The sequence below is a fragment of the Equus quagga genome, chromosome 16, assembly GCF_021613505.1.
Source record: "Equus quagga isolate Etosha38 chromosome 16, UCLA_HA_Equagga_1.0, whole genome shotgun sequence".
Taxonomy (NCBI): domain Eukaryota; kingdom Metazoa; phylum Chordata; class Mammalia; order Perissodactyla; family Equidae; genus Equus; species Equus quagga.
In genome coordinates this window covers 1,188,396-1,202,013 of record NC_060282.1, presented here as the reverse complement: position 1 = coordinate 1,202,013, position 13,618 = coordinate 1,188,396, and positions in this window count along the sequence as shown.

Genomic DNA, 13,618 nt, shown 5'->3' with positions numbered 1-13,618 from the left:
CAGCTCAGCCAATGAGAAACACCACAGCTTAGCCAATAAGAAACACCACAGCTCAGCCAATGAGAAACACCGCAGCTCAGCCAATGAGAAACACCACAACTCAGCCAATGAGAAACACCACAGCTTAGCCAATGAGAAACGCCACAGCTCAGCCAATGAGAAATGCCACAGCTCAGCCAATGAGAAACACCACAGCTCAGCCAATGAGAAACGCCACAGCTCAGCCAATGAGAAACGCCACAGCTCAGCCAATGAGAAAGGCTGCAGCTCAGCCAATGAGAAACACCACAGCTCAGCCAATGAGAAATGCCACAGCTCAGCCAATGAGAAACACCACAGCTCAGCCAATGAGAAACGCCACAGCTCAGCCAATGAGAAAGGCCGCAGCTCAGCCAATGAGAAACGCCACAGCTCAGCCAATGAGAAATGCCACAGCTCAGCCAATGAGAAACACCACAGCTCAGCCAATGAGAAACGCCACAGCTCAGCCAATGAGAAGCCATTCCCACCCTGAACTCTTACTCTCCCCCAATGGACTTTCCTTTAGAACAGCCCCTCCTGCTCCCCCTTCTTCTCTATAAAAGCAGCTCCCACGGAGATTGGATTGGTGGTTACCACAGGGGAAGGAGGAGGATGAAAGGGGTGATTAGGCACATGTGTGTGGTGATGGATTGTAATTGGTCATTGGGTGGTGACCATAATGTAATCTACACAGAAATCAAAATATAATGATGTACAGCTGAAACTTATATAGTGTTATAAACCAATGTTACTGCAATTAAAAAAAAAAACACAGCTCCCCTCCTTTGTTTTCTGGATTTGCTTGTGGTTCATCATCTCATGCACATGCCAAATTGCAATTCTTCTGGCTATTCTCAAAAAAATTCATTTCAAGGACAAAATAACAGGCGAATTTGCTTTTTAAGTTCACACTCTTAGGTTTTGTTTGTCCAAAGGTGTGTTTATTTTGCCTTAATTATTTTTGTATCCCTCTGAAGATAATATATCTTTTTTCCTTTAACGAATTCAAAGATTTTTCTCATTGTTTTTAGTTTTAGCAGTTTTACTGTGGTGTGCTTTGGTGTGTGTGCACCTGCTTGTTTTTGTATTTATCCTACTTGGGATTCATAATGCATATCAAAGCTGTGACTTGATGTCTTTTGTTAGTTTTGAAAAATTCTCTTTAAGTGTTTCTACTACCTCTCTTTCCTTATGTTTGCAACTCCAGTTACATCTGCATGAGACCTTTCTTTTTGTCTCTCCATCTTTAATCTGGGTATTTTCATTTGTATTATATTCCTGGTTACTAATTCTATTTTCAGCTATGTCTATTATATTGTTAAACTTATCCATTGAGCTCTCAATTTCAGTTTTTCTATTTTTATATTCTAGAATTTCCATTTGGTTCTTTATTACTGTTTCCAGTTTGCTGCCCATAATTTTCAATCTTGTCTTTTAATTCCTTGAACATTTTTTTGTTTGTTCTTAGTGTCATCAAGTTGATTCCAAGTCCTAGTGACCCTGTGTGCAGCAGAGCAGAAGCCTCTCTGGTCTTTTGTGCCCCATCTTCTCACATTCCCACACAGTATCAGACAATGGTCTGCTGCTACTCAGGGTTTTCGTGGCCAATTTTTTTGGAAGTGGGCAGCCAGGTCCTTCTTCCTAGTCTGTCTTAGTCTGGAAGCTCCCCTGACTTGTCCACCTGTCCACCATGGGTGACCCTGCTGGTATTTGAAATAGTGGTAGCATAACTTTCAGCCTCACGGAAGCATGCAGCCACCACACTGTGACAACCAACAGATGGGTAATGTGGTTCCCTGACCAGGAAATAAACCCAGGCTTAGACAGTAAGAGCACCACATCTAAACCACTAACACCACTGGGGCTAGTGTTCCTTGAACATATCATTCTTATTTATTTATTTATTGGTAATGAAGACTGGCCCTGAGCTAACATCTGTGCCCATCTTCCTCCATTTCGTATGTGGGACGCCTGCCACAGCATGGCTTGATGAGTGGTATGTGGGTCCGTGCCCAGGATCTGAACCTGTGAACCCCTGGCCACTGAAGCAGAGCGCGTGAACTGAACCACTGCGCCGGCCCTCATATTTATTTTAAAGTCAGTGTCCAAGAACTCCATTATTGGCTCTATCTGGGTCTGCTCCTATTGTTCACCATTTTTCTTGCCCTTTAGTCATATCTTGTTTCCTCATTAGCCTGATTATTTTTTGGATGCCTTTAACATTGCGTATTAAAAATCTTGGAGGTGTGCTAAAGTTCTGGACAATGCCATCTTCCTCTGGAGAAGATTTATTTCTGGCAGGCAGCAAGGCTAGGAGCAGCTCCTGATTACCTTCATCCAGGCAGGGGTTCAGTGATTTGAAGCTGAGGCTTCAACATTCCCACAACAGTTGCTTTATTTCCCAAAGGATGGAGTTTTCAGGATTCCTGCCCAATAGGGTTGCCAGATAAGATACAAGACACTCATTTAAATTTGAATTCCAGAAAAACAATGAATCATTTTTTAGTGTATGTCCCCAAAATTGAATTCTGTATTTTTATTAGTTAAATCTGACAACTCTAAACCCAAAGCCTTACCAAGCACCCTGGATTAGAGACTGTGTCCCATTGACTCTGTGATCTGCCGAGAACCCTGGTCAGTTTGTTGGCCTCCCCTCCCACGGGGGCTGTGGCTTTCAGCACTGGTGGCTGCTGCCAGGCAAAACCCATCTGCCTGGGCTGGGCCCCCTCTCCTGCGCTCTCTTCTTGGCCCCACAATTCTTCACTCCCATTAGCCTTTGCAGCGCCTTCAGACACATGCTTACAGTGTTCACTCTGTCTGTCTTTTCTATTGCTGTCATGGGGAAGGCTGGTCTGAGGCCCCTGCTCTGCTCTGCAGGGAGCAGAACCACGCCTGGAGTCTTCTTGAGCTGCTTTCCCCCCCGAATTTTGTGGACACTGATTCACGACTTCTAACATTCAATGTTGCCTTAAAAGTCTTAGGAGAGCCCAATTTGATTTCTTTTTCTACTTGGGTGCTTGAATAACTTGTTTTTTAGCTTTAACAACCTAATCAGGATATGTCTGATGCCAGTTGTTTTGTTTCCTGGTGTATTTTTTTTCCCTTTTGTCTTAAGATTCGTTTCAGGAAATTTTTCTGTATTTTATCTTTAAATATTTTCCCCGTGGTTAGTCTCTGCGTTCTAGAGACACTAATTCTTCTTGTGTTTGATGGTCTTCACCACTCTCTGCGTCTCCTCCTTCTAATCGGTTTCCATGCATTTCAGCCATATTCACTGTGAGCCAAGGGCCTTTCCTTGCGGCCTCGAGCCCCACCTGCCCCGTGTTGACCGTCTTCCTGGCTGCTCCTGCTTCACTTCTTGATGTGTGGGACTTAACTGTTTTCCGTTCCTCTCCTCATCTGTAGTGACTCTATTCCTTACCCCCTTTGCTGTTTTTCCCATCTTATCTTTGATCCTTTGTTTTATCCAGTTTCTGTTTTTGCTATGTTCTTCCACTTTCTATTGCAGTTCTTCTGGAGAGCTGGCTTTGTGGCTTGCTCTCTTCCAGTGACTTCTAACAGCTGTGTCACCCCTACAGTCTGCTTGCATCCTTTCCCTTCACGTCAGCGTGGTACCGCGAGGGGCCCTCCTCTGCTTCCAGGCACCGTCTCAATTGCAGAAGCACAGGCTGAGCGTTTGCTAACTTCTGAGAATTCACGTGTTCTATCGTTAGACTGTCGGGAAGCCCTGTGGGGTGCAGCCGCCATCATTACCCCATTTTAGAGAAAGGGACACTGAGGCGCAGAGAGGTTAACTGGTTGCAGGACATCACCTGGGCGGAGAGCAGCAGGGCCAGGTGTGGACGCCTCTCCCAGTGCCCAGCAGCCCTCCCTGCTCAGCTCCCCGGAAGCTGGAGCTACTCGGCTGGGAGGCTGAGTGGGGGCTGGAGCAAAGCTTGCAGGGTCCTGAGTCCCAGTGGGCTTACAGGTTGAGACCCTGCTTCAGCCCCATCGGCTCAGCCCGTGGCTGCAGGCGCCTGAATGCAGGAGGGGTCCTGTGGGGGGTCCCCATCCTTCTCACCCTTCCTTGGGTTTCCTACCAACTTCTCCAGTGCGTCTCCCACGCTGGGGGCTCACAGGGCATTTGCAGGGTCCCCGCGTGTCTGCAGAGGGTCGGGAACTTTCTGCCGAGCTCCAGATGCTCTGTGGATGAGCCGCTGACCCTCGAGGGCGCGAACGCCGAGGGAGCCGTGGTGTCGGAGGTGGCAACAGCAAGGTGGGCCCCGGAGAGGACTGGGGCCAGCACCCCTCCCGCAGGGCTCCTTCATCAGCCGCCGCTGTCCCAGGGCCCCTGGAGGCTGTGGAGAGGCTTCTGGAGCTGGGGCTGAGCCCCGGGTGTGCGCCTGCCAGGCGGCTGCAGCAGGTGTGGGAGCACAGGTCCGGGCACGCAGGGCACTGGTTTGTCCTCCCTAAAAGTGGTCAGGAGCCTGGTGACCCTGCGTCGGGCTGGTCCCTAACTTTTGCAGCGCCCTTTTCCTCCCAGAAGTCCGTGCTTTGAACCTTCAGGGTCACCCTGAAATCTAGACCACAGCTACCTCTGGTTTCTGAGTGCCTCCTTTGGCTCTCCTCATCTCCTTGGACCCTGATGTCCACCGTGGGAAGTAGTGTTACCATGGAGGTGGGGAAACTGAGGCTGGCTACCTCAGGGATTGGTGGGAGACCTCCTGGGTGGTGAGGCAGCGCTGGGCCCACCCACCTCGTCCCACAGTCTCAGCACTTCCTGCTTCTCCAAGAAAACTGAGCCCTAAGGTGCAAAGGTGCTGACCCCGGCCCGGCAGCTCCCAGCGCCCTCAGCCAGGCCCGCGCAGCTTCTCCCTGGTGGCTGGGAACACATCAGCTGTGCCTTTGTCCAGCACCCTGGGCCGGGGGGGACCGGGGTGCCTGGACTTCTCCCGGGCCCAGGGGACTGGGTCAGATGAGGCTGACTCAGGGCCCGTGGGAGCCACTGTGCAGCCTGGGCACCAAATGCCACCGCCTTCATTTCTTTAAGTGCATCCGATTTGAACCCCAGACCCTCTCCCAGCTCAGTCTCACATCCTCCCACCCCCACCCCAGATCCCGCCCCAATCTGTAAAGCGGAAGTGTAGCCTGGAAAATGTGGGATCGGCCCGGGGTCTGCTGGTGGGCCCGCTGCTTCCACACCTGCGGGTGCCAGGGCCTTTGCCCAGCTAGGGAGCCCGAGCCCAGGGCCCCACCCTCACCCCCAGGGTGCTTCCTCAGGCTGCTGTTCTGGGGTCCTTTGTCTTTGAAAACATTCCCTCTGCTCTTCTCCTCCAGACCCTCAGCTTCCTCTCGTTCAGAGACAGGAGGGGGCTGTTGAAACGAGCAGCCGAGCCTTTGGCTTCAAATTATTCCTGCTTTCTCCTCAAACAGACAAGCGAAATGTGAGGCCAGGAGGACAAAGGGCCTGGCTGCTCCTGAGAAGGGGCCACATGAGGAGGGGGAGCATGGGGAGGAGCCCACCTGTCAGCTGGTCATGCTCCACACCCCTGCCAGACCCAGGACTGGGCGTGGGGGTGGCCCCAGGCGTTGGGGACAGGGGGGCCATGAGAGGTCCAGAGCGTGCAGGCGGCCGTCTGAGGGGTGCTGAGAAAGACGTGCCAACACAGCTGGTGCCCGAGGGGTGAGGGCACCCGGTGGGCCGAGGGGACAGGCCCCGAGCAGCTAACTCAGGGTCGGGGAGGGGAGGGGTTGGGGAGGGTCGGAGGCCTGTGGAGGCCACGGGAAGCCGGAAGGACGGTCTTTTCAACAAACGGTGCTGGAGAAATTGCACGTCCACAGGCAAAGAAGTGAACCGTGACCTAAACCTCACACCTCATAAAAACCTGACTCGAAATGGATTATGGGGATTTAAATGTAAAATGTAAAACTAAAAAACTTTTAGGAGAATGCAGGAGAAAATCTTTGGGACCCGTGGCTTGGTGAAGGCTCCTTAGAGAAAAAGTATGATTCATTTAAAAAAAAATCAACAAATTTGACTTCATCAAAAGTAGAACTTTTGTTCTGCAAAAGACTCTGTTAAGAGGATGAAAAGACAAGTCCCAGAGGGAGAAAATATTTGCAAATCACGTATCTGACCAAGGACCCGTATCCAGAACATACAGACAAGTCTTGAAACCCCACGGTGAAAAAATCATACCATCCAGGTATGAAATGAGCAAAGGAGACAAGAGGAATCTCACCGATGAGACCTCATGACAGCCACTGAACACAGGAGACAGTGACCGTCACACACCTGGTAGGAGAGCTGGAATTAAAGACAGCGACCACACCAAATGCTGGCGAGGGCGCAGAGGAACTGGATCCCCCACTGCTGGTGGAAACGCACAGGGGCGCCGACAAGGGAAAACAGTGGCGGCTTCGTAAGAAACTAAACATACATTTTCCGCGTGACTCGGCAATCACACTGCTGGGCATTTATTCCAGTAAAATGAAAGCCGTGCCCACATGACAATGCGCGCACACGTGTCCAGAGCAGCTTTATACGGAACAGCCAAAGCTGAAACAACCTGCGTGTTCTCCGGCGGGTGAAAGGCTACGCCGCCAGTGGTCTGTCCGTCCGCGCCGTGGAGCGCCCCGGGCAGTGAAGAGGAATGAACTAGTGCACAGCGATGGTTCGGACGGACCTCAGGGGCACGACGCTGAGTGGAAAAAAGCCAGTCACACAGGGCTGCCTACTGTGTGATTCCGTTCATATAACATTTTCAAAATGACAAAATTACAGAGATGGAGGCCAGAAGAGTGGATGCAGGGCTCGTGAGGGGAAGAAGGGGGGAGAGAGATGGGTGTGACGGGAAGGGGGTGACACAGAGGAGCCTTGTGCTGACGGAGCAGTTCTGCGTCCTGATGGTGGTGGTGGTTACACACATCTACACACGGGATAAAACCGCACATAACCGTTAACACACACAGGATCACATGTGACACTGCAATCCAGTGAGCGGGGTCTGTGGATGGGACTCTGTCGACAGCCTGGTTTGTGGATTGTGCCGCAGTTGTGAATGACGTCATCATTGGGGGAAACTTGTGAAGGGCATATGGGAACTCTACTGTTTCTGCAAATTCTTGTAAATCTATAATTGTTCCCAAATAAAAGTTTAGTAAAACTACCAGGCATGCGAGGAAACAGGAAAATACAACCCACAGTGAAGAGCAAAATCAAACAAACTGACTCAGAAGTGACACAGATGACAGAATTAGTAGGTAAGGACATTGAAACTTATAACTGTATCCCCCACACACACCCCTACCTCTTGTCTCTAGCTCCTTACTCCTAAACTTCTAGACATGCAAACTACAATGTCTGAGATGAAAAATACACAGGATGGGATTAATGGCAGATGAGACAGTGAAAAAAAATTAGTTAATTTGAAGACACAGCAGCAGAAACTATCCAAAATGAAACACAGAGAGAAAGAAGGTTGAAAAACAAACAGAGCTTTCTGCTTCCAGGATGGAGTGACTCGGGCTTGACCGATCCTTCCGCCTGAAACCACAACAACGAGACCTGGAAAGTGTGAAAAATGGTTTTCCAGACATTGGACATCAGGGAGTAAATCGGTGATCCCCAAGAGACTGGAATTAAGTAAGCGGGCCCTTTGGTTGCCTAGCACACCGCTCAGAGAGAAGTTCCAGGCTGTGGTGCAGGGAGAGGGGTCCAGGCAGAGCCCCCAGAGTTAAGGAGACAGTTCAGGGCGCAGGGACACCAAGGCAGCTAGAAACTGTAAGTGCCAGAGAGCAGAGAGCTGCCAGGAGGAGGAGAGCTCCGGAGGCGCTGAGGGGCCCCTTTGGGTGTCCCGGTGAAGACTCGTGCACGTGGGGAAGCTTCTCTCTGCGAGGAGAGAAAGAAGGGACCTAGCTTGTTCACAGCAGCCACAGCAGGAAGCCCCGTGGCTCACAGAGTATTGGTTGGAGCGCTCAGAACAGCCTCGCCTCAGTGGTGAGGAAGAATTATTCCTGGAATAAATGCTACACTGGGACAGCCTAGCTCATCTTAAAGAAAGACCCGAAGGATAAAATTTTCCCAGGAATTTAACAGTATCCCAGGATGAAATTCAAGAATACTTACAGAGATGCAAAAACATACAGCAAGGAATGGGCAAAATGCACCATGCCAGGCATGCAATGGAAGATTACAAGACATGCAAAGAAGGAGAAAAGTATGACCATGAAAGAGAAAAGTCAACCCATCAAGACAAACCCAGAACTGACACAGATGTTAGAATTAGATTATAAAGACGTTTAAACAGCTGTGAAAACTGTATTCCAGATGCTCAAAAAATGGAGTAGGGTCATGTAAGATATAAAAAAGACCCAAACTGAAATTCTAGAGATAAAAACTACAGTGTCTGAGATTAAAACAAAAAATAAAATAAAAAAAAAAACCCCAAACCCCACAACTCTGGATGGGATTAGTGCAGAATAGACATTGCAGAGGTAAAGATTAGTGAATCTGAAGACAACAATAGAAACTACCCAAAATAAAATCACACAGACAAGGGAGTCCCCCCAAATGAAAAGAGGATCAGTGAGGTGCAGGACAACTCGAAGGAGCCTAATATACAAGGGATGGGAGTCTCTAAAGGAGAGAAGACAGAGGGAAATAGAAAAAAATATTTGAAGAAAGGATGACTTTATAATTTCCAGATTTGATGAAAAATATAAACCACATTGCCCAAAAGCTCAACAAACCCCAAGCACAGGAAAACAGGAAGGAAAATCATGCTAAGACACACATCATGATAAAATTTCTTAAATCCAGTAATAAAGAGAAAATCTTAAAAGCAGCCCCAGGAAAAAAGACACGTTGTAAACAGAAGAACAAAGATAAGGGGATGGCAGATTTCTTCTTGGAAACAATAAAAGTGAGGAGACAGTGGAGCAACATCTTTAAAGTCCTGAAGGGAAAAAAACCTTGTCAACCTTGAATTCTATACCCAGTGCAAATATCTCTCAAAACTGAAGGCAAAATAAAGACCTTTCCAGACATATAAAGGGTGAAAGACTCGCCGGCAGACTCGTACTCTAAGAAATGTGAGTGGAGGTCCTACCGGCAGAAGGAAAGGAGTACTGGAGGGAAGTGCGGACCCACGCAAAGGAAGGAGGGGCACCAGAAAGGGTAGATGCATAGGTAGGTATATAAGATAGTGTCTTATTTAAATTTGTTGAAAAGATAATTGAAGAAACAAGGAACAAAAATAATGGTGACGTGTTATAGGGTTTTATAACATGTAGACGCACGTACTGAAAACTGCACAAACTATAGTTGTTTGGCTCAACTGTGTGATACAAATATAAAGTTTGGGAGGGGGAGTAGAAATAGATCATTTAGGTTCTTGCACTCCACGTGCATTGGGTAACGTCACTTGAAGGTAGATTGTGATAAGTTACGAATGCATACTGTAAACCCTTCACAGCTACTCAAATATCACGAGTTATAGCTAACAAGTCAACAAAGGAGACAAAATGGAATTTTAAAAACTATGCAATCCAAAAGGAGGCAGAAAAAGAGGAAAAGGAAAATAAAGAACTGATTAGGCCAGCAGAAAACAAGCAGCAACATGGCAGTTTTGAACTTGACTGCATCGGTAATCTCATTAAATGTAGGTGATCTAAACACTCCAGTTAAAAGGCAGACATCGTCATTTTGGATTAAAAAAATCCACCTCTACTGTGCTTGTAAGAAACACACTTTAAATATAAAGACATGAATAGGCAAAAATTAAAAGGACAGACACAAATAGGCCAGGATAATACTAAACATGAGAAAGCTGAAGTGACTCTGTAACATCAGAAAAAGCAGATTTCAGAAAAAAGAATATTACTAGGGAAGAAAGAGTCATTTCATAATGACAAAAGGATCAGTTCATCAAGAGAGCATAAGAGTCCTAAATGTTTACGCAGCTACTAACAGAGCTTCAAAATACACGAAGCAGAAACAGATACAACTACAAGGAGAAGTAAACAATCCACCATTATAGTGGCAGATTTCAACACCCCTCTCTCAATAATTGATGAAGCGAGTAGAAAGAAAATCAGTAATGATGTAACAGAATTGAATAAGTATCAACCATATCCATCCATCCATTTATCATCCCTTTGCCATTCATCTATCCATCTATTACTGCTTCCATAAATTTGTCCATTCATCCCATCTTTTCCCCAGTAGCTGATTTACTCTTTCATCAATTCATACATTCTCGCGTTATGAGTCATTGATTCACAAACTTACCGGTCTATCCACCCATTACTGTATCCATTGTACCCTTACCACCATCTTAAATCATCCCTCATTTATTCATTTATCTGTCTACTATTAATTCAAACATCCACCATACACATATTCATACTGTTTACTTGACAGAAAATTCTGAGAAAGCAGGGACCATATTTAGTTCATGCCACAACTGTATTCTCCAATGTCATACATTTTGGTTGTCACATGAAAGACAAAAATTGTGCTGAATGATTGAACTCATCCATCAATTCACCTATTCCTCTGCTCAACCAACCCCTTACTTATCTAATTTATCCATCCATCAAATCCCTTCAACTATTGTTTCATGTATCAATTCATTATTTCAGCCATTTGTTCAATTAACCCAATCTTCATTCTTTTATTAGCTAATTTATTCACTAATTTAGCCATCTGCTCGTCATTTGTCTATTCATTAGCTCATTCATAAATTCACTCTCATTATTTCATTCCATCTGTTCACTCAGTTTTCCATTTATTCCAGTTCTTGTCCTTACAAACTAACCTTTGGCAAATTCATACTCTTATCTGAATCTCAGTTTCCACACGTTCATAAGTGGGGCTAATAGCAGTCCCTATTTCTTGAAGATTGATGAGATAATGAATGAAATTCCTTAGCATAATTCCTAACACATAGTCAGAGCTTCATAAATGATAGCTTTTACTTTTTTTGAGGAAGATTAACCCTGAGCTAACATCCAACGCCAATCCTCCTCTTTTTGCTGAGGAAGATTGGCCTTGAGCTAACATCCGTGCCCGTCTTCCTCTATTTTATATGTGTGACACCTGCCACAGCATGGCTTGATGAGTGGTGTGTAGGTCCGTGCCTGGGATCTGAACCGGTGAACCCCGGGCTGCTGAAGTGGAGCACACAAACTTAACCGCTGCACCACCAGGCTGGCCTCATATAACTACTGTTCTTTTAACTAAGTATTCAGTTTCTTTAAGTTACTAATTCATTGACTCACTCTTCCATACATCTATCTAACTCATCCATTCACCCTTCTCTCATTTATCTGCCCATCCAATCATTAATCCACTCCTTCAATTTACACATCTTTGGACTCTTGTAAAATACAAACCACATACCAAACACAGTACAAATCAAAGTTGTGTGGCTTGATTGACCACAAAGGAAATACTCATGGAGTAACGACCTGATTCAAGAAATAAAATATTTCTGCCTGGTGACATAGCGATTAAGTTTGTGTGCTCCACTTCAGTGGCCCGGGGTTCTTGGGTTTGGATCCCTGGCCCAGACCTATGCACCACTCATCAAGCCATGCTGTGGTGGCATCCCACATACAAAATAGAGGAAGATTGGCACAGATGTTAGCTCAGAGACAATCTTCCTCAAGTAAAAAGAGGAGGATTGTCAACAGAAGTTAGTTCAGGGCCGATCTTCCTCATAAAAAAAACAAAAAAATTTGCCAGAACCCCATCTCTCCACCCAGAGAACCCCCGATCTGGGCACCTTTATCACTCCTAGAGAGAGGGGATTGGACTTCAGAAGAGGCCAGTGGTGAGAGGCTGCTGCTAGGAGAGGTTTGCGGCGAGGGTGGCCCCAGGGTGAGGTCTGTAGGGCGACAGCAAAGGAAAGGAGCTGTAGGCCGGCCCCTGCGTGTGCCATCGAGGCAAGCTGGGAGCCCGGGGGCGGGCTGGTGGGGAGCGAGGAGGGGACAGAGGGAGGGGACGTGAAGGCTCTGTTGGGTCTTAGCAGGGAGACTGGGAGGGCCCTCTGGTGTCTCGGTTTGGGTGGAGCTGCACCCTGACGGGCAGTGCTTCTGGACCCATCCCTCAGAGCTGTGGGAGCCACGTTTCTGGAATTGGTGCTCTTTTCTCTAAAATGGGAGAGTGACAGAACCTCCTCCCGGCTTAGGCAGGACACAGAACACAGGTCCTCCCCCTGACCAGCGTGTCTGTCACTAGGTGGCCTCACTGGATACAGTGCCCACTGTGCCGCAGCCATGGGACCTAAGCCTCGTGGAGGCCGTGCTCTAGGATGGGGAGGCCAACTGGTGTGGCTGGTGTTGGGGGCAGCTGGCCAGGAGGTCCTCTGACCTGGCTGTCACAAAGAGGTCAGCAGCCACCAGGGAGGAGCTGAGGGGAAGGGGTGTGGAGCCAGGACGCGCCCGCAGGCTCCTGACTGCCCGAGGCCGGCCCTGGTCTGGAGGCGCCAGGCCAGCCCTGCCTGGCCTGATTTTCTCCCCGGCTGCCGCAGGCCGCCCGTGAGCTCGCTCGGAGAATTGTGGAGCTTGACAAGCGTGAGTGGAGGCGTGTGCGCGAGACCAAACTCACGCTGCAGGTGGCGCTTCTCCCTCTCAGGCCTGGGGATCAGGGGCGTCACCTTCTAGCAGCGGCCTCCTGGGCGCGGGCGGGGGCTCCTCATGCAGAGGATGTAAAGCCCAGCTGAGCCCACTGTGGGGCCCCTCCACCCGGCCACCAAGGACAAGGAGGCCCAAGTGGACAGGCCACAGCAGGTGGCCGAGGCCAAGGAGACGCTGGTCATAGCTCGGCGGGCACTGCGGGAGCAGACCCAGGAGGGTGGGCAGGGCTCGTGCTGGGGGCTGAGGAGGCCAGGCTCAGGGAGGGGCATCACGTTGGGTCCTCTGGTCAGCCCCCTACACTCATGTCCCTACAGGGGAGGAGGAAGTGACCGGGCTGAAAAGCCAGGTCACTCGGCTGCACGACATGCTGTGATGGACGTGGGAGACCACACCTGCAGTGACAGCCAGCACTGGTCGGGAGAGGGGCCGGTGACCTCGTGGCTGCCCCCAGGTGGCCTCTTGTCTTCGACCCGTCAGGCTAGGTGCCAGCTTCCTGCGCTATCAGGACACCAACTACACAGACACGGTGAACCCGGCCTACCCGCAGCCAGAGAGGACTCGGCTGGCGCTGCTGGGGCAGCTCAGGTGAGGTGAGGGTGGGCACACCTGGCAGCCCTGCTCCCAGCTCCCCACGGCCAGGGATGGCCCCGCCCGGGGCCTGGGCTCTGCTCATTCTCCTCCTCACCCAGGCCCGGTGGGTGCCGGCGAGTGGCTGCCGGGGATTGGCTCCTTGGCTTGTGCAGCTGCCCTGCGAGGCCTCTGGTGCTGGGACCCACTGCATCGCAAGTGTGGGCATCTGCGCGGGGAGAGGGCTGTGCATGTGTCCGTGTCCGGGCCAGGCGGGAGCCCCACCTGGAGGACACTCGTTTGTGGGCACTTGGGGATGGGCCCTGCCCGGCAATAGGCAGCCCAACCAGTCCCCCCGAAGTGGAGGAGTGTATGGTGTGTGGTGGGGGACAGACAGACAGACGGGAGG